This window comes from Giraffa tippelskirchi, chromosome 2 (genome assembly GCF_054371585.1).
Source record: "Giraffa tippelskirchi isolate mGirTip1 chromosome 2, T2T-mGirTip1v1.2.pri, whole genome shotgun sequence".
Classification (NCBI taxonomy): domain Eukaryota; kingdom Metazoa; phylum Chordata; class Mammalia; order Artiodactyla; family Giraffidae; genus Giraffa; species Giraffa tippelskirchi.
Window position 1 is genome coordinate 230936148 of NC_137276.1, and position 23749 is coordinate 230959896.

General features: G+C 46.6%; 1 long non-coding RNA gene across 1 annotated transcript; it reads right to left on the reverse strand.

The window, feature by feature from the left end:
* Positions 1-4001: 4001 nt before the first annotated feature.
* LOC145539679 (uncharacterized) lies at positions 4002-7609 on the reverse strand. The gene is made up of 3 exons (XR_014077899.1): positions 6065-7609; positions 5736-5876; positions 4002-4825 (listed from the first exon to the last, which is right to left on the reverse strand). It is a non-coding gene; the product is annotated as an uncharacterized LOC145539679 (long non-coding RNA).
* Positions 7610-23749: the final 16140 nt, after the last annotated feature.

Below are 23749 nucleotides of genomic sequence, written 5' to 3' on the forward strand. Positions count from 1 at the left end.
CACCGAAAGTTGACTGTATAGCACAGGGAGCTATGGTCAATATCTTGTAATAACCTATCATGGAAACTAATCTGGTAAGTCATATATATGTGTACGCATAACTGAACCGCCTTGCTGTGCGCCTGGGACACAGTGAGTCAACGACAGTCCGTGGGGCAGCAAAGAGCCAGACATGACTGAAGTGACCTGTGGGTGCTGTGCGCTCAGTCGTGTCCGACTCTTTGCAACCCCACCAGGCTCCCCTGTCCCTGGGATTTCCTTCTCCAGGAAGTGACTTAGCCCACATGGAAGCCAGAAAGTCAGAGGACGGCTACTCTAGGGTCAGCCTGTCTACATTCCCCACCACACATCGGTGCTCAGCCTCATGGGAATAAAAGGAGAAGGCTGCAGACGGGGCCCTGGGCACCCCGCCTCTCTGCGGACAAGGGTCTGAGCGGGTGTGCCCTGTGGGCCTGGTCATCTGAGGCCTACTCTTGTAGGCACTCCGCCTTCTCTGCTAGGCCTCCAGACCACCTGTGCCCCACTCCGGCTCCAGCAGCACCCTGAGAACCCCGGGCAGTGTCATCTGCACTGAGAGGCTGAGTATTCACTGGAGAGACCATGTAGATGGGAACAGAACCCTGCAGCTACGAGCCCACCACAGCCAGACTTGGTCAGTCACTGCCAGCCTTCCCTGAACCGGGCCCTGACTTCCAGCTCAGGACCCACCGGGGAAAGCTGCCGTGAGCTCGCTCCTCGCCAGCCACACGGGATGCCTGCTTCCCGTCAGCTGCCTCCCATCGGGGCCGCCTAAGCCTCCCTTCTCTCTCACTCGAACACCTTCCCACTTCCTGCTTTGCTGCCTTTTGAGTCTCTGCCACAGGCAAGTTTATGGGTTGAGTTCGGTCCCCCAGAAGTTCACATGTAATATAGAAATTCATATATGTAATATAGAAATTCATATATGTAATATAGTTCATATATGTAATATAGAAATTCATATATATATGTAATTTTGGCTGCACTGCATGGCTTGCAAGATCTTAGTTCCCTGATGAGGAATTGAACCCGAGTCCTTGGTAGTAAAGTGCAGAATCTTAACCACTGGACTGCCAGGGAATTCCCAGAAATTTGTATGTCGAAACCCTGATCCTCAGTAGTTCAGATGGTGACCTTATTTGGAGACAAAATCATTGCAGATGTAATGAGTTAAGATGACTAGAGTAGAGTGGGTTCCTAGCCCCACATGACTGGTGTTGGACACAGCTCTGCGCTGAGATCCAGCGATGCCTTTACAAGTCAAGGGACAACACAGGTGGCCAGCAGGCCACCAGAAGCCAGGAGGGACGTCAGGAACCTTCGCCCCAGCACCCTCAGAGGGAGCATGGCTCTTCTGAGCCCATCTCTGGGACTGTGAGAAGACACGTGTCCGCTGTTTAAGGCCCTGTACCTTGTTAGGAGAGCCCTAGCAAACAAATACAGCAGGTGACGGTGACTGACTCCCTTGCCACAGCAAGTCTGAAGACCCCAGAGCCTTGGCCTGATGGCACTGGCTGGTCTTCAACTGTTTCCATGGCACACAGCCCTGCTGTGGGAGGGACCGGCCTCCATGGGGAGTTGTGGTACCCCAGGCAGCCAGGCTCTCAGCGGGTGGAAAAGTGAAAGTGTGAGTCACTCAGTCGTGTCCAACTCTTTGTGACGCCATGGACTGTAGCCCCCCAGGTTCCTCTGTCCATGGGAATTCTCCAGGCAAGAATACTGGAGTGGGTTGCCATGCCCCTCTCCAGGGGATCTTCCCAACCCAGGGATGGAACCCGGGTCTCCTGCATTGCAGGCAGATTGGGTACCATCTGAGCCACCAGGAAAGTCTGCTGGAAGCCGTATCTCAGGCTACGGATCCTGGGTCTTGACGGAGCCCGAAGTTTATCTTGACTGAGAGGGTTCCACAGCCTCTGGACCGACCATCAGGGCTCCTGCTCCATCACCTCTGTGTCTGGTTACTAAAGAGCTTCCCACAAGGCAATGCGAAGCCCAGGCCCAGCTCAGGGCGCTGGTGGGCTGGCCGCTGCCGCAGCCCCGTCCTGTGGCTGCACCCCGACCCCAAGCCCCAGGTGCTCACAAGACAGCTATGGCCCTGGCAGTCCGCGATGCTGTTTCATTCCCATTTTGTCAAGTACGTGGGGCTCCTTCAGAGGCGTCAGTTCGGCGTTCCCTGGACTTAGGAAATGAGGGCCTCGCCTCCCAGGGCAGGCGGAGGTTGACTGGAAACAAGTTATTTTGAGACGGGCACAGGCTGTACAGATAACAGCGTGTTTTCCTGCTGAAGTCGTCGTGTGAGAAATGTTGGGGTGGGGGGAGAGGCACGCGGATGAGTCTAAAAATAGAAGGCAGTAATTAGCCGAGCGGGGACTCATTCTGGAAGGCGTCGATTGCTACGGCAACCACATATCCCGGTTTCTCCAGGACAGCTTTCATTCTGTGAAATCTGATTCTTTTCAGTTAAGGTGATCTGTAAGTGTCTGAACGCAACTTAACGTTACAGAATTGTAGACCCGTTACACATAACTTAATGCACAAATCCAAACAAATGCTTGGTCGTGTTGTCACTCATTTTCTTTTTTTCTGTTATGGAAATACATCGAGGCTGTGGGCTTTTCCTACAGGTTAAGAACAGGTTATGAAGATAAGAATACAGGAGGGTGTGGGTCAGACATGGGGCTGCTGAAAGGGTGTGAAGGGGGGAGTTAGGCTTAAACTTCTTGGTTGAAGAGCAGGACTATTTTTTACTGGCCTGAAACTCCAAGGGCCAGTCCCCAAGTTTTTATTCCGTATGTTGTGTCTCGTGTCTGCCAGGGACATGTGTGTGAGCTGCTCTTGGTGTGATTATGACACGTATGTCATCATGCTTACCCACGAAGCGATGGGTGTGTGATGAATGGGATTTGCACAAATGCACCTTGCAACATCCAGAGCCCAGAGCTTGGGGCCAGAGAGACCGGAGGCCCTTGGGTGGCAGCAGCATGGGGGGATCACTTTACGGACGGAGGACGGGAAACCATCTTTCCGTTTCCTGCTTTGGTTCTCAGAGGACGTGCCAGCCGTGTTGACTGGTGGATGGAGGGGGTTAGAGGCCAGCAGGCATCAGGAGGGCAGGACCCCGGGGGAAGGGATGCTCATGGTAGCACCGGAAACCTCCATATTGGAAACTTGGGTGTTTGCTACTATTTGTATTTTCAATAAGGACTCCCCTTGTTTTTCTGTAGTCTTAGTTATATTAACCTTCTTTTGCAAATATCAGCTAATTTTGGTTATCCTCAGGGAATAAGAGCAAAGAGACTTTGATCAAGGACTGGAATTTTGATGGACACCAAAGAAATCAGAGTTAAAAAAAACAAAACACTCCCAGGGGAAAGTTCATCTTGGAAGGAAGAGCCTGGGAGCTCTGGAGATGACCTGGAAAATGCCCCTTTCTACGAGGGGCTCCTCTCGAGTGCCTCTCTGCTGGAGGGAACTTTTGAGGGATTTGCACATAGGACTTCCAAGGATGCTGTTCTGTGTTCTGTGTGCCACCCTAGGAAGTGGCATCTCAAAACACTTGCCTCCAACACTGCTTCTGGTTTGTAAAACAGTAAAACCGTTTTTCCATGTGTGCTTTGTGGACTAGAAATATTACAGTTGCCATTTTGGAAAATATTCACCTACCATACAGTGTAGCACAGTTTTTTTTTTCCAAACAAGAAATTTGTTCTCTGAGAGACTGGCGCCAGCTCCACTCTGCATGCTGTGCACTGGACAGCCAAACAGAGCTTCTGTTTCCTTGTATGCATGAGCCATAGTGTCATGAGCCTTTTCAAAAAAATTATTCATTTGGTTGCACTGGGTCTTAATTGCCGTATGTGAATTTAGTTGTGGCACGTGGGCTCTTAATTCCCTGACTAGGAGCAAACCCTGGCCCCCTGCACTGGAGTGCGGGGTCTTAGCCATTGGACCACCAGGGAAGTCCCTCATGCTATTCCTGATCCTTGTTTTTCTTCCTTTTTTCATTTTATATCGTCATTTTTGCTTACGCTTAGAAAAACTGTCTTTAAAATAAATAATCTTTTTCCTTCAAAGGACACGTCCAGAAACTGTTATCCTTCCTAAAAGTCTTCCAGTAATTTAACCAGCTGAGTAAATATAAGGTGTTTTGTTATATTTTTGTTTCATGAGAAGGCTGTTAGGACAATGGCATTACAAACTGTTACCACACTCTGTCACCACCCCAGACCCCAGGTTGTTCTTATTTCAAAGACTCTTTTGAAAACAGGTAATTTTAGGCAACCTAATTACAATATGATATATAACATTTGGGCCAGTTGACCCAGATCAACATTAAGTGGAAACTTCTGATTATTTAGGCAAAAAGCAAGCCTAATAAATTACATGTGGATTTCACAGGAGATACAATATTAAAAGCATCATGCCATAGCAGGCAGGTGGCTGCCTGCAAGGTGGAGAGCTCCTGTGCAATTACGGATTGTAGTGCCCCTGAGGTCACCCCAAGAAGCTCTACTTCTTGGAGCCCTAATGCCAATCAGCCCTTCGTGAGACCTCAGTGGTCCCTCTGAACATAGGTCCTGAACACAGAGTGGATCGTGTTTGGTGCTCAGGGAGCCTCAGCCTGATCAATGGCATGTGAAGCCCTCTGCCATGCAGGACATCGAAGTGTTTTCCACTCTTGGCTGCCTTGTGCGGGGGCCCATGTCATGCACTGATCAACTCTGGGGCACCATTCTCATCAGGGTCATCTTCGGTCCAGTTTCCTGGCAGACAGCAGTATCCCAATTCGTGCAGAGGTGCAGGCTGCCTGGGAAGCAAAATAATAGGTGACTGGTAACAATAAATTGTAATCTCTCCCTGCCCCTTTTGCTCCCTGGCTGTGTGGTTGTCCTGTGTGTATCAGTCTGCTCAGGCTGCCGGAACAAAGTATCAATACCATAGACTAGAAGGCTTAAACAACAGATGTTATTTTCTTACAGCCCTGGAGGCTAGAAGTCTTAGAGAGGTCAGCAGGGTAGTTTCCTCTGAGGCCTCTCTCCTGGGTGTGCAGTTGTAAAAGGCCAACGAGTTTTGGTTGCACTAGCCCTGCATATGGTTAGAAGTGATGGTGTCTTTACTGGGGGATGGACAAGGTCACTGGTGACTAGCTCTCCCTTCTTTGAATAATGGCAGATTCTGAGCAATGTTACTCCTGCAGCAAACATTTGCCTGGGGGCGGGGTGCGAGTAGGGGGTGGGTGGGTTAGGGTTGGGGGAGTAGGGGGAAGGATGACATTTAGTTTCCTTTGGACCACTTGCTACATTTTGATGATAACATTTCTTTGATGATAACCTTTGGAGGTGCTCTTGCTTTCTGAATCTCTTATTTCTACAAGAGTGAGGAAGGAAGGTCAAATCTCTTATTCTGTGCCCCTGCAACTTCCACACTCCCAACCTGGGCTGAAATCAGGAGTCTGAGCAGAAGAGCTAGGAGTCAAGAGCATGTCCAAACAGAGTAATTTTTCTCAATAATAATGTTGACAGCTTATGTCATCTTAGGGTTCTCAAGTCTCATCTTTGGAGTCAACACCATTGATTTATCAACTTGTTTTCCTTGACTTTATGGCTCTTATTATTTTCTGAATATGGCTTTGCTTTGCTCCCTGGAATGGGAAACAAAGGTTTGTGATGAATCCTGGGACAGACCAGATCTTACTCTACAGTGATGTAGCTACTCACAGGCAAGTCTGGCCAGTTGTGTTGGGGTTTCCCTTCACATCCGTGGAATATGGCCACAGATGGCCGTGAACATTCAGTAGGCTCGTACAATCTCAGAATCCCACAAAGGCAAGAGATGCACCCTTCTACAGCTCCGGGAGCCTTAAGTGGAGATGAAGAAACAAGGTCTTAACAACTTCCCCAGAGATTTTCAGCAAGTGGAAACACCTCTCTTGGACTCTGTCCAGAGTGCCTAGGGGGGAGGTGGGGGTGGGGAGGTGGAAGGAGGAGGCTTCCCCTTGTGTGTGTCCTCTCTTCCCTCTCCCTGGGAACCCAGTGCTTTCATTTACCTCCTTTTCTAACAGAAAATCAGGGATTTAGTGCATTTCACCTATTAAAGAACCTAAAGAGGACTTCATAATCTTAAGATAGTTGCTAATGGTGGGATTTCTGGCATTTCCACAGTGTTTTACATGGGGGGGGGGGGCTCTTGAGTCCACCGCAGGTGGCAGAAGTCGATTGTTTTGGCCTTGTCAAGCTATCATATGGGGCCGGAGACCAATGTTCATTTGCTGTCAATGGATTTCAGTCAGGACAATGCTTCTAGCCCCTTAAGAGTTCTCTCAGAGAAGTGTCTTGTTAGGGAGCTCCTTTTTTCACTTGCCCAGCTCCGTGGTTAAGAAGTGCCCCCTGGGAGCCAGCGCCTTCTTACTACAGCTGGAATCCACCGTGGGCCTCCTCCTTCGTCCAGGCTCCGGCATGAGCAAGAGCGCCCGGAGGCTGGAACGCTGGGGTCCACAAGACGCACCAAGGCCAAAGGCCTGCGAGGGGCTCTGGTGGGTACTGCCCACAGGCGGTCTCCTCCTGGCGACCCGAGGCTAGGTTCGGCCGCGGGCACACCTGGAACGCGGGGACCAAGGGCACAGCCGACCCTTGACAAGTGCCCGGGGGCACTGGCCCGAGCCCTGCCCCCTTAGACCTCAGGGCTCTCCTGCCAGCCTGCAGCTGGTCACTCACAAGCGGCAGCCGCCATCGGACTGGAGACGCCACGTGGCCAGGCTGCAGAGCCTGGCTGTGTGCAAACTGGAGCACGTTCCTCAAGCCCGTCTGACGCTCTTCCCTCACCTGAGGTGGGGACGAAGCCCGCCCTGCAGGGTAAGGTAAGGACAGGTGAGACGACCTGGGCGAGAGGCTGGCGCCTTTGCAGTGTTCGCATACACCAGCTGCTCTCATCACATCTTCTCAGGCGGGGACGACCCCAGCTTTCCTGCAGGAACGTTCTTCCGTGCCGCAAAAGTCTTCGGCAGGCGGAGTGCAAGTGGTGGCAGAGCGCTTTTAAAGTTGGAAAAGCGCGGGGCCAAAGCCCCCACAGACGTCTGTTAAATCCGTCCCCACTTCTGGCCCCGGCGACAAAGCCCCACTGCTGCTGCTGCTAAGTCGCTTGTCATGTCCGACTCTGTGCGATCCCACCAGGCTCCCCCGTCCCTGGGATTCTCCAGGCACGAATACTGGAGTGGGTTGCCATTGCCTTCTCCGAAAGCCCCCACAGACGTCCGTTAAGGCCGTCCCCACTTGCGGCCCGGCGAGGGCAGGTCAAGGGCCTGGGGGCCACCGGGGTCGGCTGAGGCGACGAGTCGACACCAGGGGGCGTGCGGCCCCGGTGGAACGCGGCGGCCCTGGCGCGGAGGGGCGAGCCGGCAGTAAACCCCTTCCAATCTCCCGCCCTCGGCGCTGCCCTGGTGGGGTCCCCTGCCCGCTACGTCGGAGCTTTGGAGCCTCAATCACGGGGCGCGGCGCCAGGTGGAGGAGGACGGAAGAAGGACTAGAAGGGCAGCATGGTTCTCGCCAGAACTTCCTCCCGAGGGTCGTGCCGGCGGCCTCTCCCCGCGGTGGGCGGGGCTGCGAGGCGGAAGGCGGAAGAGCTGGGCGCCCGCTGGCGATCACGTGACCTCAAGCCTGCAGCGAGGATTGGCCGGACGCTTCCGGGCCACGCCCAGAGGGCCGGCCCTCCCGGCCCCGCTCCCAGAGGCGGAGTTGCTGGTGGCGAAGTAGCGTCTCCTGGCGAGCTCGGGTGGGGCCGTTTGGGGTTCTTGGCGTCCTAGGGAAGTTGCGATCCGCGGTACAGGGTCTCGGGTGGCCGGGTACTTTAGCTGTGCAGAGCTTGGCGTTCTGCAGGGCAGCTCTCTCCGGAATAGAACCTTTTGGAGAATGCTTCAGGGCTGCTCTAGGAGAAAGCCAGCCCTCCACGCGGCGTCATATCCTCGCTGTCCCTCCACCGGGGTCGTGGCGCCTGACTCTGGATCCCAGTGACCTGAGGGCAGCCTCCCAGGAAAATCCTTGCGGAGGTCATCTTCCCCTCCCTGCAGTATCCGAGCCCAGTCCCAACTTGTTTTTCACTCCCGTTCGCCCTGGGAAACGCAAAATGGGACCTCAGAACACCCTCTCCTCCCCCACTGGCCCCTGGGTTCCCTAAGGGGCATCTGCAGTGAGACCCGAACTGGGACTGATGGTTGCAGGCGTTATTTCTTCTGGCAGAAGGTGGCAGGCCGCTGCTGGCCTTCATTCCTGTGTCTGGAGAATCACAGGTGTGATTTCTGAGTTAATTTACAGTGGAGCCTACTGAGATTCCCACCCTGTTGTTAAGTCGCTCAGTAAAGTCTGACGCTTCACCATCGCATGGAGTGCAGTGTGCCAGGCTTCCCTGTCCTTCACTATTGCCCGAGTGTGCTCAAACTCATGTCCATTGAGTCCAAGATGTTGCCTAGCCATCTCATCCTCTGCTGCCTCCTCCTCCTTCCCTCAGTCTTTCCCACCATACGTGTCTTTTCCAGTGAGTTGGCTTTTCCCATCAGGTGGCGAAAGTATTGGAGCTTCAGCATCAGTCCTTCCAATGAATATTCAGAGTTGGTTTCCTTTAGGATTGACCGGTTTGATCTCCTTGCAGTCCAAGGGACTCTCGCGAGTCCTCCAGCACCACTGTTCAAAAGTATCACATCTTCAGTGCTCAATCTCAGGGTCCAACTCACACATCTGTACATGACTACTAGAAAAATCATTGCTTTGACTGTACGGACCTTTGTCAGCAAAGTGATGTCTCTGCTTTCTAATACACTGTCTTAGGTTTGTCATAGCTTTCCTTTCAAGGAGCAAACATTTTTTAATTTCATGGCTGCAGTCACCATCCGCGGTTATTTTGGAGCCCAAGAAAATAAAATCTGTTATGCTTCCACTTTCTCCCCTTCTGTTTTCTCATGAAGTGAGAGGATTCCCGCGAGCTCTGCTTTAAGGACCTGCAAGCCTCCTTTTTCCGCATCCTCCTCCAGGTCTTTGCTGTGCGAGGCGTGGTGTAAGCACCCACTCAGGAGACCTGCCGAAAAAGGGAACCCTGCCCAGTGGGACTCACAATCTGGAATAGAAGAGAGAATTGGCCCTTTAACACTTACAGTATAATATGCCACTGGCAAATAGCCCAGGTTAGGCATTTATTTGTCAAATACAGTGACCTTATGAGTTAGATGTTACTTTCATGTCACCCGGGAGGACTCTTGAGACTAAAGAATGAGACCTTGTGAAACCACTCAGATGTTCTTTCTGGTCCTCATCTGGCAGGGCCAGAAGAGAGCTCCGTGGAGGAGGAGGAGAAGGCGAAGCGGACAGAGAAATTCTAGAGCCTTTGCAACGTAAAACTCTTTGTTGCATCTTCAAAAATTTCTACAAGATTCTGCATTATTCTTTAAGACTTCTGGGGTTGTTTTATATTTTGTTATTTTACTTATTTTTGCTTTAACCCTCAGAGGAAGACTTCAAGCCACTGCAGATACATTCTAGCTACCTAAATTGACCAGACTGCAAAAACACGTTTAAAATTGACTTCAAAACATTTGAGCCGAGTTTATTTCCTTCCCTACCAACCTGGAGAGTTCATCTTTCAGTGTCCTATCTTTTTGCCTTTTCATGCTGTTCATGGTTCTTAAGGCAAGAATACTGAAGTGGTTTGCCATGCCCTTCTCCAGTGGACCACATTCTGTCAGACCTCTCCACCATGACCCGTCCGTCTTGGGTGGCCCCACACGGTATGGCTTAGTTTCATTGAGTTAAGACAAGGCTGTGGTCCGTGTGATCAGATTGGCTAGTTTTCTGTGATTATAGTTTCAGTGTGTCTGCCCTCTGATACCCTCTCGCAACACCTACCGTCTTACTTGTGTTTCTCTTACCTTGGATGTGGGGTATCTCTTCACGGCTGCTCCAGCAAAGTGCAGCCGCTGCTCCTTACCTTGGACAAGGGGTATCTACTCGCGGTGGCCCCTCCTGACCTTGAATGTGGAGTAACTCCTCTAGGCCTTCCTGTGCCCACCCAGCCACTGCTCCTTGGACGTGGGGTAACTCTTCTCAGCCGCCACCCCCGGCCTCGGGCACAACGGTATGATCACTCACCTAGAGCCAGACATCCTGGAACGTGAAGTCAAGTGGGCCTTAAAAAGCATCACTATGAACAAAGCTAGTGGAGGTGATGGAATTCCAGTTGAGCTATTTCAAATGCTGAAAGATGATGCTGTGAAAGTGCTGCACTCAATATGCCAGCAAATCTGGAAAACTCAGCAGTGGCCACAGGACTGGAAAAGGTCAGTTTTCATTCCAATCCCAAAGAAAGGCAATGCCAAAGAATGTGCAAACTACCGCACAATTGCACTCATCTCACACTCTAGTAAAGTAATGCTCAAACTTCTCCGAGCCAGGCTTCAGCAATACGTGAACCGAGAACTTCTTAGACGTTCAAGCTGGTTTTAGAAAAGGCAGAGGAACCAGAGATCAAATTACCAACATCCGGTGGATCATCAAAAAAGCAAGAGAGTTCCAGAAAACCATCTATTTCTGCTTTATTGACTATGCCAAAGCCTTTGACTGTGTGGATCACAATAAACTGTGGAAAATTCTTAAAGAGATGGGAATACCAGGCCATCTGACCTGTCTCTTGAGAAACCTGTATGCAGGTCAGGAAGCAACAGTTAGAAGTGAACATGGAACAACAGACTGGTTCCAAATAGGAAAAGGAGTACATCAAGGCTGTATATTGTCACCCTGCTTATTTAACTTCTATGCAGAGTACATCATGAGAAACGCTGGGCTGGAAGAAGCACAAGCTGGAATCAAGATTGCCGGGAGAAATATCAATAACCTCAGATATGCAGATGACACCACCCTTCTGGCAGAAAGCGAAGAAGAACTAAAGAGCCTCTTGATGAAAGTGAAAGAGGAGAGTGAAAAAGTTGGCTTGAAGCTCAATGTTCAGAAAACTAAGATCATGGCATCTGGTCCCATCACTTCATGGGAAATAGATGGGGAAACAGTGGAAACAGTGTCAGACTTTATTTTTTGGGCTCCAAAATCACTGCTGATGGTGATTGCAGCCATGAAATTAAAAGATGCTTACTCCTTGGAAGGAAGGTTATGGCCAACCTAGATAGCATATTTAAAAGCAGAGACATTACTCTGCCAACAAAGGTCTGTCTAGTCAAGGCTATGGTTTTTCCAGTGGTCATGTATGGATGTGAGAGTTGGATGGTGAAGAAAGCTGAGTGCCAAAGAATTGATGCTTTTGAACTGTGGTGTTGGAGAAGACTCTTGAGAGTCCCTTGGATTGCAAGAAGATCCAACCAGTCCATCCTAAAGGAGATCAGTCCTGGGTGTTCATTGGAAGGACTGATGTTGAAGCTGAAACTCCAATACTTTGGCCACCTCGTGCAAAGAGTTGACTCACTGGAAAAGACCCTAATGCTGGGAAGGATTGGGGGCAGGAGGCGAAGGGGACGACAGAGGATGAGATGGCTGGATGGCATCACCGACTCGATGGACATGGGTTTTGGTATACTCCAGGAGGTGGTGATGGACAGAGAGGCCTGGCGTGCTGCAATTCATGGGGTCACAAAGAGTCGGACATGACTGAGCGACTGAACTGAACTGATTCATGTACTGAATTTCTCTCCGAAGTGACATTGGGAGCTGCAATGACTGAATACCAGTTTTGTCAAAATCTTTGAATATACAAAACCTTTACCCTTTCTTTTATTTTTTAAGTAACTTTTATCTATTTATTATCTATTTATTTTTTGGCTGCTCTGGGTCTTCATTGCTCTTGCTCTCTAGTTGCTGCAAGCAGGTGTAGTTGCTCGTGGCATATGGGAGTTTAGTTTCCCCACCGAGCATTGAACTCCTGCCCCCTGCAAACTCAGGTCTGTCCCCTACATTGGTAGGAGGATTCTTAACCCCTGAACCACCGAGGAGGTCCCTGCCCATTCTTCTTGAAGTGAGACCATTCATTCGTTCCGTGGTAGTGATTCCTTATTGCTGAGTCAGATCTTGTACTGGAGATCATACTGTTAGTATTGTCATTAAAATTGGCTTTAGGGGAACTTCCCTGGTGGCCCAGAGGTTAAGACTCTGTGCTTCCACTGCTGGGGGTGCTGGTTCAACCCCTAGTCAGGGAACTAAGATCCTGCATGCTGCTTGGTGTGGCAAAAAAAAAAAAAAAAATTGTCTTTAGAACTGAGGAATCTGATTTTCCTCTGTACAGTGGAGGGGCAGGTTCAAACCTTTTGTCTGAAGCCACTTAATAACTTTGGAACTTAAGTGAGGGGCAGAGGCAAAGCCGCGGTCTTCAGTGATAGTTATTGAGACGACACAACAATTAAATAAGAATAAAGATAGCACTGCAAAGAGAATTAGGCTTTAAGTTTAAAAAGCGAACCTATGAGAAAAACTGTCAAGCCATTTACATCATAAAAATGTGTTTCATGGTAAAAACGCCGTTTTATAAATCTGGTAACAAAACAAAACTGGAGTTAAAAAGTTCAGAACTTGTTTTTAAATTGAAATATAGTTGAATTACAATGTTGTGTTAGTTTCTGCTGCACAGTGAAGTGATTCAGTTATACATGCATATATATGTGTATGTATATATATATGTCTACATTCTTTAAAATACAGCTGGTAAAGAATCCTCCTGCAATGCGGGAGACCTGGGTTCGATCCCTGGGTTGGGAAGATCCCCTGGAGAAGGGAAAGGCTACCCACTCCAGTATTCTGGCCTGGAGAATTCCATGGACTGTATAGTCTGTGGGGTCACAAAGAGTCAGACACGGCTGAGCGACTTTCACTTTCTTTTCTTTAAAATATCCCTTTCCATTATGGTTTCTCACAGGATATCGCATATAATCCCCTGTGCTATACGGTTGGACCTTATAGTCCGTCGGTTCTGTGTATAATAATAGTTTGCATCTGCTAATCCTAACCTCCCAGTCTGTCCCTTCCCCACCCCCTTGGGAACCATCAGTCTGCTGTCTGTGTCGGTGCGTCTGCTTTGTAGACGAGTTCATTTGTGTTTTATTTTAGATTCCACACATAAGTGCTCTCAGGTGGTATTTGTCTTTGTCTTTATGACTCACTTCACTTCGTATGATCATCTCTAGGTCCATCCAGACTGCTGCAAATCCATGCCCCGTGTGTCTTGTTATTCTTGTGTTCTCAAATGTTTTTGCCTGAAGAATTTTTCTGTCTGAGGGCTTTTCTGGCCAAGAGGAATGTTTTTCAGTCTTTCTGTTGAAATTGCTCTCACATCTCTTCTGACAGAGCTGCAAACACGCTAACAACCCCCAAATGATCTGGTACGGGATCCTTAACAAGTGTGGAGGTGTTCTCCAGACGGGAAGTCCCACCCTTGCTGAGCTCGCGGCTTCTGGGTTAGAAATCCTGGTGGGAGTATGTTTGACAGATCTGCCAGGAACTGCAGGATGACTTTCCTGATCTGGAGGAACAAATCTCACATATTTTACCCATTTGCAGGCATTTAAAAACAATTTTTGCAAGATTCGAACCTTCCATGTACAATATCTTCAGATTCGCTGATATTTACCGCGAGAAGAGCTCAGTGGTGTTTATACTGAATTCGGGGTGTGCTCTATGACCTCCGCCCCCACCCCCCACCAACTTCTCTTTGGTTCTCAAACTCCATTCCCCCGAGACCCCTGCTGACTGATGTCCTTCAGGCTTCAAGCTCCAGGACCCATTCCTCCCCCAGGTCTTCGGCCAGAGTCATTCTTCTGCTCAGTCAAACCTGCCACTTCCTTCAAGATTCTGCTCAGGACTCTCTCTTCCAAGGAACCCTTCCTAAAAACCTGACTCCACATGCTGATTTTTCATCATTAGCCTTCCTCATGCTTTCCCAGGTGGCTCACTGGTTTAAGGAATCCACCTGCCAAGCAGGAGACCCGGGTTTGATCCCTGGGTCGGGGAGATCCCCTGGAGAAGAAAATAGCAACCCACTCCAGTATGCTTGCCTGGGAAATCCCATGGACAGAGGAGCCTCAAGGGGGTCGTAAAAGAGTCAGACACGACCTAGCAACTAAACAAAGCAACAAAAACAAAATGCCCCTAGTAGCATGAAGTTTGACCAATGACTCTACGGCAACAGAAATTTGCATTCACATCACTTTTCTCTTTTCTTGATTTATTTGCCTAAATTTCCATGACTGAGTTTACTGGATCCAAGTGTACAGACATTTTGATGGCTGATAGAATTCATTCATTAAAAAAATATTTGTTGGGCAGCTTTGAGGTGCTGACACTGGGCCAGCAGTTGGTGGTGAAAGAGCAAAATGTCAGCCTTCCTGAACATACTACCAGTAGAGGAAGAAGACCATACTCAAATAGACAAATGAATGGGCAGTCATGTAGCTGACAGTCAGGGAGAGAACCGGTGCAGAGTAGGAGACCCTGAAGTGCCTGGTGGGGGTGGGGGGGTGGGGAGGTGGGAGCTGCTGTTTTGTACAGGGAGATCAGGAGAGGACTCTGTGTTGAGGGAATATTTGAGCAGAGACCTGGAAGAGACTTGTGACAACCTGGAGGGTTGTTCCTCTGAAGTTCTCCGTGTTATACATCAAACTCCCACTGACTTTCTCTGTTACGTATGGTGATGTGTATGTTTCAATGCTACTCTCTCAAATCGTCCCACCCTCTCCTTCTCCCACTGAGTCCAAAAGTTGTTCTTCATGTCTGTCTCCTTCGCTGCCCTGCATGTAGGATCATGAGTACCATCTTTCTAGATTCCATATATATACGTTAATATATGTTTATTTGTCTTTCTTATTTCACTCTGTACTGTAGGCTCTAGGTTTACCTTCTTGGTTTCTGCAGTAATCAACACGTACCAGCCATAGGTATACATATGTCTCTTCCTCTTGAAGCCCCCACCCTCATTTTCTTTCTGAAGTCTTTTTTCTTTCTGCTGTGGACTGAAAGCTTGTGTCCCCTTCCCCTACACAACCAAATTCATATGTGGACGCCCTCATCCCTAATGTGATGGGGTTTGGAGGTGGGGCCTTTGGGAGACGATCAGGCTTGGATGAGGTCATTCAGGTGGAGCCCCTTGATGGGACTGGTACCCTAATAAGGGGATGAAGGAGAGAGAGTCAATGTCTAGGCAGGTTGATAAGAAATCCGGGGTCCCCGAGGAGGAGAATGGGGTCTGGGGCTCTCGAAGTGGAGATAGGGGTCGGGGGTTCTCAAGGAGGAGGAAAGGACAAGCTTTTTTTTTTTTTTCTCTACATTCCTTAGTCTTAGTCACATACAACTCTTTTTTTTTTCCTTTAAGCTCAGAACTGATGATTACACAACAAACAACTACTCAGTTTAAACTCTGTACTAGTGATTATATAACAACAATGTATACTACTTGATGGAGAAGGCAGTGGCACCCCACTCCAGTACTCTTGCCTGGAAAATCTCATGGACAGAGGAGCCTGGTAGGCTGCAGTCCATGGGGTTGCTAAGAGTCAGACACGACTGAGCGACTTCACTTTCACCTTTCACTTTCATGCATTGGAGAAGGAAATAGCAACCCACTCCAGTGTTCTTGCCTGGAGAATCCCAGGGACGGGGGCTGCCGTCTATGGGGTCGCACAGAGTCGGACACGACTGAAGCGACTTAGCAGCATACTACTTGAGGACAGTTTCTCCTTCCTGAAACTGAACTGAACTGAACTCCTGAAAACCTTCTGGCTAATCCTGATATCTTAGAATGTATATTATAGGAGTGGGTTTGGTAGGATCTTTCCATTGTTGAGTTCTAATCCTGTTATCCTAAAATGTAAATTGTGGGAGTGGGTCTGGTAAAATTTTTTACAACTTTGAGACTTTCTTTTGATTTATTGTAATAACTAATTAAAAAAGTATATAACTCCCTTCAATAGTAGCGAGGGAGGCATTCCCCATCCCCCTTCTGATGTCTGTGTCAGAAGCTTTCTCTCTCCCTTTTCACTTTAATAAAACTCTGCTACACCAAAGGTCATGAGTGATCAAGTTAAATCTTCTTCTTTGGAGATCGGGAATCTGACACCATGTACTATAAGCTATCAAAGGGATCAGAGCTTTCTCTCTGTCTCTGTCTGTCTCGATGCCATGTGAGGACCAGGACGAGAGAACTCACCAAGGATCCAGCCATGCTGGCACCCTGGTCTCAGACGTTCAGCTTCCAGAACTCTGAGAGGTGAATGTCTGCTGTTTGAGCCGCCCAGTCTTTGATATTTGTTACAGCAGCTTGAGCTGACCAAGACATTTTCTCCTCTTCCGCCTGCATAACCTCAGCTGACCTGTCTTCAGATCTGCTCATGAGCCACACCCAACAATTTTTCTTTGCAATTAGCATACTTTATCATTCCAGAATTTATATATTTTTTTCTTAAAGAGTTTTTTTTTTATGTGGAAAAAAAAGTCTTTATTGAATTGGTTATGTCGACTAAAAAAAAAGATGTACAACTTGAGAGTTGCGAGCTAAGTTTTATTTGAGGGAAAATAAGGACTGCAACCCGGGAGGCAGCATCTCAGATAGCTCTGAGAGACTGCTCCAAAGCAGCACTGGGGGAAAGTCAGTATATAAGGTTTTGGTGAAGGAGGAGTTCAATGCCATGAAGCACTCAATTTACAAAAGGTTTTTTGTTAGTCATGAAGGTCTGATGTCACCATGAAGGGATTTAGTGTTTCTCTAGATATGAGGAGATGCAAGGATTGAGATAATAAAATCTGTTCCTAAAAACATCCAACTATCCAAAGACCTGTCCCACCAGATTCCCTGGAGCGCAGAGCACCTCACTCCACCCTGAACTCCCTCAGGGGTTGTTGAAGGCCAACAGCTATAGCAGCGTGGGGTGGGTCTCCGGTAGAGGCAGATGGCAAATGCCTTTGTTGTTCAGTTGCTGGCAATGCTCTTGGCCACTGCCAATTTGTAGTTGACAGTTAACAGTAATGCTTCTTTTTTATATTTTGGGGTTTTGGCCTAAGGTATGTGGAATCTTAGTTCCCACTGGAAGGGAAATTCTTAACTACTGGACTGCCAGGGAAATCCCTATATTTGTTTATTTAAAAAAGATTCTCATCTCTTGATCAATATGATCTGTGTGGTGGGATGTGGTTCTCGTGCTGTGCTCTCAGACATGGCCTCCTTGAGTTCTCAGAATCTATTTAACCTCTGATTTAATGTCTTTGTTTAGTAAGTTCAACATCTGGGCTTCCTTAGAGGCAGTTCCTGACTGCTTTTTTCTTGCAGGCCATATTTCCTGTGTCTTTACAGGTCTAATAATGTTTTTGTTGCAAACTGGACATACGAAATCATATGCCGTGTAAACTCTGGGAATCACATGGTCCAGGCTCTGCTGGCAACAGCTGCTGTTTGTTTACAAACTTTCCTAAATTCAATGTGTACAGTCTATTTTCTTCATCACATGTGGCCACTGGGATTTCAAGAGAACTCGCAGACAGGCCAGTGATGACAGAGTCTGGCAATGGCGCTTTTTGGGGGAGCAACTTTCCCCAACCCCCACAGCTGAGAAGAGAAAGATGGGCCCAGGGCAGGTTAAATGCTGCAAAGTTCACATTTCTTACAGAGATTCAGTCATTTTGGGGGGAGGGGGGCGGAATAAATCTCCTCAAATGGTTGCAAGCCTTTGGTTAATTTCCAGAGTGTTGAAAAATTTGCTTTTGATGATTTTCTGTCATTAGCATCCAGACTCAATTTCAATATTGGCTTGAAACTTACTCTTCTTGGATCTTCGTTGAGGTGCCTGGGCTTTTTCTAGTTGTGGTGAGTGGGTGCTCCTCTGTAGCTGTGGTGCACGGGTTTAGTTGCCCCGCGACGCGTGGAATCTTCCTGGACCAGGGATCAAACTTGTGTCTCTTATGTTGGCAGGCAGGCTCTTAACCACTGGACACCAAGGAAGTCCCTGAAACTTACTTTTATATCGCTTGCGTCCAGGTTTGTAAAACTCTTTGCTCACTCCCTGGATTCCCTCTTTAATCCAACTCACCCACTTGCAGTCAGGTGCTCCCTGTGATTGCCTCTCTGTGGTAAGTCTCGCCTCTCTAGGATGTGGGGCTTTATCCCAAGCCTCTATCACATCCTGGCATTTTGGTTTCCATTTTCAACTGGGGCATGAACACAGGAAGGGGATGTTTTCTCATTATATAATCGGCGTGCTTTCCATGCTAAGTGGTAGGTGAATTGACTTAGCTTTGTATCTAGACTTCCAGGTTAGTTTTCTTGATATGTCTTTTTTTAAAAACTGAAGAACAGACGCAGTGAGCTACCAAATTACTGGGGATATGTGTGTACACGTGTGTGACGACCCCTGAGAAGCCAGAGGGGTGGGGGGTGACTGAGCAGAGAAGGAAGGAGAGCAGACAAAGGGGTCCCGGCCTGGCCAGAAAGGCTGGCTGGCTGTTAGGTCCTGTGCCCTGTTTCCGGGGAGGCTCTGTGGACGTGCAGCTGCTGAGAATCCTCTTTCAGGAGGGAAGCAGGGAGAATTGATCCTTCCGTTCGGTCTCCCGTCATCAGAGTTCCCTTCACAGTGATCAAATCCCCACACTTCAGGGTTCTGCCACCTGCCCCAGAGGCCCCAGGGGTTGGAACCTCTCCTGGGCTGCTTCTGTCAGCCACCCCTTCTCTGGGAAGTCTTATTTCTCTTAGGAAGCCTGTATTTTTTTACCAAACTTTTTGTTTTGTAATGGGGTTTAGCCAGTTGACAAACAATGTGGTGATAGTTTCAAGTGAACAGCAGAGGGGCTTGAGAGAGTCAATTCCTAGGCATGTTGATAAGAAGTCCGGGGTCCCTGAGGCAGAGAGAGGGGTCTGGAATTCTCAAGGAGGACAAAGGAACAAATATCTTTTTTTTTTTTTCTCTACATTCCTTAGTCTTAGTCACATAAAACATTTTTTTTTTAAGCCCGGAACTGATGATTACACAACAAACAACTCAGTTTAAACTCTGTACTAAGGATTATATAACAACAATGTATCCTGCTTGAGTACAGTTTCTCCTTCCTGAAACCCTTCTGGCTAATCCTGTTATCTTAAAATGTAAATTATGGGAGTGGGTCTAGTAAGATCTTTACAACCTTGAGACATTCTTTTGATTTATTGTAATAAGCAACTGAAAAGTATATAGCTCCCTTGCTAAGACTAGGAATGGGGGGCACTCTTTGTCCCCCTTCTGATGTCTGTGTCAGACGCTTTCTCTGTCCCTTTAATAAAACTCTGCTACACAAAAGCTCTTGAGTGATCAAGCCTGGTCCCTGGCCCGGAAGTTAAATCTTCTTCTTCCGAGATCATGAGTCCGACACTGCTCACCATAAGCTATCAGACTCAGCCATGCATACACATGTATCCATTCTCCCCCAAACCCCCTCCCATCCAGGCTGACACGTAACACTGAGCAGATTCCCTGGGCTATATGGGATTTCCTTGTCGGCTATCCATTTTAAACATAGCAGGGTGCACCTGTCCATCCCAAACAGGGAGCGTGTGGTCTTTTGTTCCTTCTTTCCATGGGGCCCTTCTGCTTGGTGGTGGGATCACTACCACCTTCTGCTTCAGAAGTGGTCTTGGTGGATGAGATGGCCTCCAGGATTGTTCCCACTCAGGAGACAGTCACTTCCATTAACACGTCCCACAACTCTTCCCCAAGGGGAACAAAGACGAGTCATAAAAACAACCCCAGCAAACGAAAAATAAGAGACATTGGTGACTTCTTAAAAGAACCTGATGGCCTTGCATCCCCCAGCCCCCACTGGCAAGAGAATGTGGCCAATGCCCATGGAGACTGGCCAGTGCTCTGTCGGGTGGAGCTAGATTTTCTTAGACCCGAAGCTTCCATTATTGGAAGGTCCATTTTAATAACAAATAGCATGAAATCGTGAATATGGAGTTAGGTGTGACAGTGAATATTTATTTGCAAGAGAAAAAAAATCCACCATCACCATCGATTATAAATTTAATAATACACTCATTTGAAAGTCCAGGAAAGTAATGCATTATTTTATTAGTTAGCTGCCTGCACCACCTCTTTTCCCCCCTCTCTATTGGTTTTTGGCTGCATAGTCTTCGCTTTCCTCTTTGTCTGACAACAATTTTTAAATATATTTGGAAAGATAGAATAGATTTAACATTTTAAAATTTTATATTAGAGTATAGTTGATTAACAATGTTGTGTTAGTTTCAGGTGTACAGCAAAGTGATTCAGTTATACATTTACATGTATCTATTCTTTCTCAAATTATTTCCCCACTTAGGTCATTACAGAATATTGAGCTATATAGTAGGTCCTCGATGGTTATCTGTCTTTAAAGATAGCAGTGTGTACACATCAATCCCAAACTCTCAACCTATCCCTTCACCACCTGCCCCCCTCGCTGGTTAACCATAAATTCATTCTCTAAGTCTGTGAGTCAGTTTCTGTTTTGTAAACAAGTTCATTTGTATATTTTTTTTTTTAGATTCTGCTATAAAGGATGCCATATGATATTTGTCTTTCTCTGACTTACTTCAGTTAGTATAATAATTTCCAGGTCCATCCAAGTTGCTTCAAATGGCATTATTTCATTCTTTTTGTGGCTGAGTAATATTGCATTGCATAAAGGTACCAGATCTTCTTTGTCCATTCATCTGTCAATGGACATTTAGGTTGCGTCCATGTCTTGGCTATTGTGAATAGTGCTGTTGTAAACATTGGGGTGCATGTACTTTTTTGAACATGCATGGTGACTGCAGCCATGAAATTAAAAGATGCTTACTACTTGGAAGGAAGGTTATGGCCAACCTAGATAGCATGTTTAAAAGCAGAGACATTACTTTGCCAACAAAAGTCCGTCTAGTCAAGACTATGGTTTTTCCAGTGGTCATGTATGGATGTGAGAGTTGGACGGTGAAGAAAGCTGAGCGCCGAAGAATTGATGCTTTTGAACTGTGGTGTTGGAGAAGACTCTTGAGAGTTTCTTGGACTGCAAGGAGATCCAATCAATCCATCCTAAAAGAGATCAATCCTGGGTGTTCATTGGAAGGTCTGATGTTGAAGCTGAAGCTCCAATACTTTGGCCACCTCATGCGAAGGGTTGACTCATTGGAAAAGACCCTAATGCTGGGTAGGATTGGGGGCGGGAGGAGAAGGGGACGACAGAGGATGAGATGGTTGGATGGCATCACCGACTCGATGAACATGGGTTTGTGTAGACTCCGGGAGTTGGTGATGGACAGAGAGGCCTGGCGTGCTGCAATTCATGGGGTCGCAGAGAGTCGGACACGACTGAGCGACTGAACTGAACTGAACTTTTTTGAACCCTGTTTTTCTCTGGATTATATGCCCAGGAGTGGGATCACTGGTAGCTCTATTTTCAGTTTTTCAAGGAACCTCCATATTGTTCTCCATAGTGGTTTTACCAACTTATATTTCCATGGACAGTGTAGGAGGGTTCCGTTTGCTCTAAATCTACTCTGAAGAGACAGACTGCATTGATCATTCAATCTTTCCTCTGGCACTTTTGATCAATATTTACTACTGACAATGTGTCATAGATTAAGAATTAATTATAACCTCACAACTCATTATTGGTAATGTCAGGTAAAGTTTTAGGGTTGTTGTTAAAATTGGGACCATCTCTACTGAGTTTCTTTCACTTGTGAGTTTTAACATTGCAAGGCATTTCAAGTTTTCTTGTGATTGACTATTCAATGTCCTTTTTGTAGTGACATGTTAGGAGTTTTACATTATCTTTATCACTATCAGTGTCACAGAAACAAAAATTGAAATCTTATTTCAATGTGATCCTATGGTTCATTTCTTGTTATTAATTGGATACCAAATCGTTCAAGAAACTACTATTTCTATTAGAAATTTATTTCCTTGTCTTAATGATTGACTGCTTTTAGGATCATCTAAACTTTTTCATCAACACTCTCTTTGCAATAGCAGAATTATTTCTGTTATTCATTTCTTATCTTTATTGCTTTTAAAATATTTTATTAATTTTGATGTGTTTTTTCTCTCAGTGCTTTAATAAATTCTAGTGTCAAAAAGATGCTTTCTTATATATATTCGTAGGAGTCTATAATTTCTCCCTTGTGTTTTTGAAACCTTTCAAAGAATATTTTCCCATTTCAGTTAAACTGGCATATTTAAATTTTATCAACTTATTTTGAATAATTCTTTTTGCATTCCTGCTGAATTTGGGTTTCTCACTTTGATCTTTAAAAACACATATTAGAGTACTTATAATATTGTTATATCCAAGTTACAAGGGTAGAGCAAATTTCTAATAACATCTTTCTGCAATTAGACTCTTCAAAGAAAAATCCAGTTGATACTGTGTGCTTAAAATACTCAAACACTGAACCTGATAAAGAAAACATGTATTATTGAAAAGTATCAGAGAGGTTAACAACTCTTGGTCTTATGAAGGCAGTTTTTTTTTTTCCTGTGATATTAAAGAAGTGAGATGCTCAAGGCAAATATATTGTGATATCTGTGTCACCAAGACAGGTGAACTGGAACAGTGGACAGGAAGAGTATTACTGGAAATCATTTCTGCACTAGAGTAGTTTCTCATTTCATTTTTCTGATAAAGTTCCTTATGTTCTCACCAATTTTGCCCATATTTCACTCCGAATATGTTAACACAGATATTAATACATTTAAAGTCTTTATTTGCCCATGACAGTTCTGGGTCATCCTTGGGTCTGTTTTTATTGACTATTTTTTCTCCTATTTATGGGTCATGTTTCCCAGATGATTCACATGTCCTTTAGGTTTTTTTTTTTTTTTTTAATTGACTGCTGCAATTTGAGTATAATAGAGCAGTGAACACTGACAGAAATTACAATTTTTTCCCCAAGAAGTGCTTGTCTTTTGTGAATCAAATATCTTGGACTAGGATCTGGTCTCTTCAATCTGATCATTAGCTGAGCCAAATTGGGACTGAACTTGTAACTCTAGTTCATTTAATTCACCTCTATGTTCAAATACCTTGAGTGTGGGATCACCCTCGTTCCAGAAGGGCTGTGAGATCTGATACCACAAATTTTCTCTTTGCTTTCCTGTGTTATCTTCCTGGCCGCTATTGACTCAGCAAGATTCCATGGGAGAGGGCTGGGAGACAGCTGTCAGACCAGATTCAGGCCTACACATCAGCTGCTAAACACTCTTCTTCTCCTCCTAGTTTTTCTCTACCTATAGCAGACTTGCCTTTCTCCCATCCAGGCTCCTATACTGACCCCAGTAATGAAAGAAGGGCCCATCCTTCTCTGGATTTTAGTTTATTTGGATGTCTTTGAATCTACAATTCTTCATTGGCACTAAAAAACAAACAATTTCAAGCTTATCCGGTGCTTTCTCATTCCTGTGCTGTAGTGGTGGTCTTCAATGATCTCTTCCATCTTAACCAGAAGTGGAACCGCTTCATTTCATTTTTGATTTGGTAAAATCTGCTCTTTTATAGGGCTTCCCTTGTGGCTCAGCTGGTAAAGAATCCACCTGCAATGTGGGAGACCTGGGTTAGATCCCTGGGTTTGGGAAGATCCCCTGGAGAAGGGAAAGGCTACCCACTCCAGTGTTCTGGCCTGGAGAATTCCATGGACTGTATAGTCCATGGGGTCGCAAAGAGCTCTTTTATATTTTGTTTCTTTTAAGCCATTATTTGTTTTGTTTATTGCTTTTTGTGTC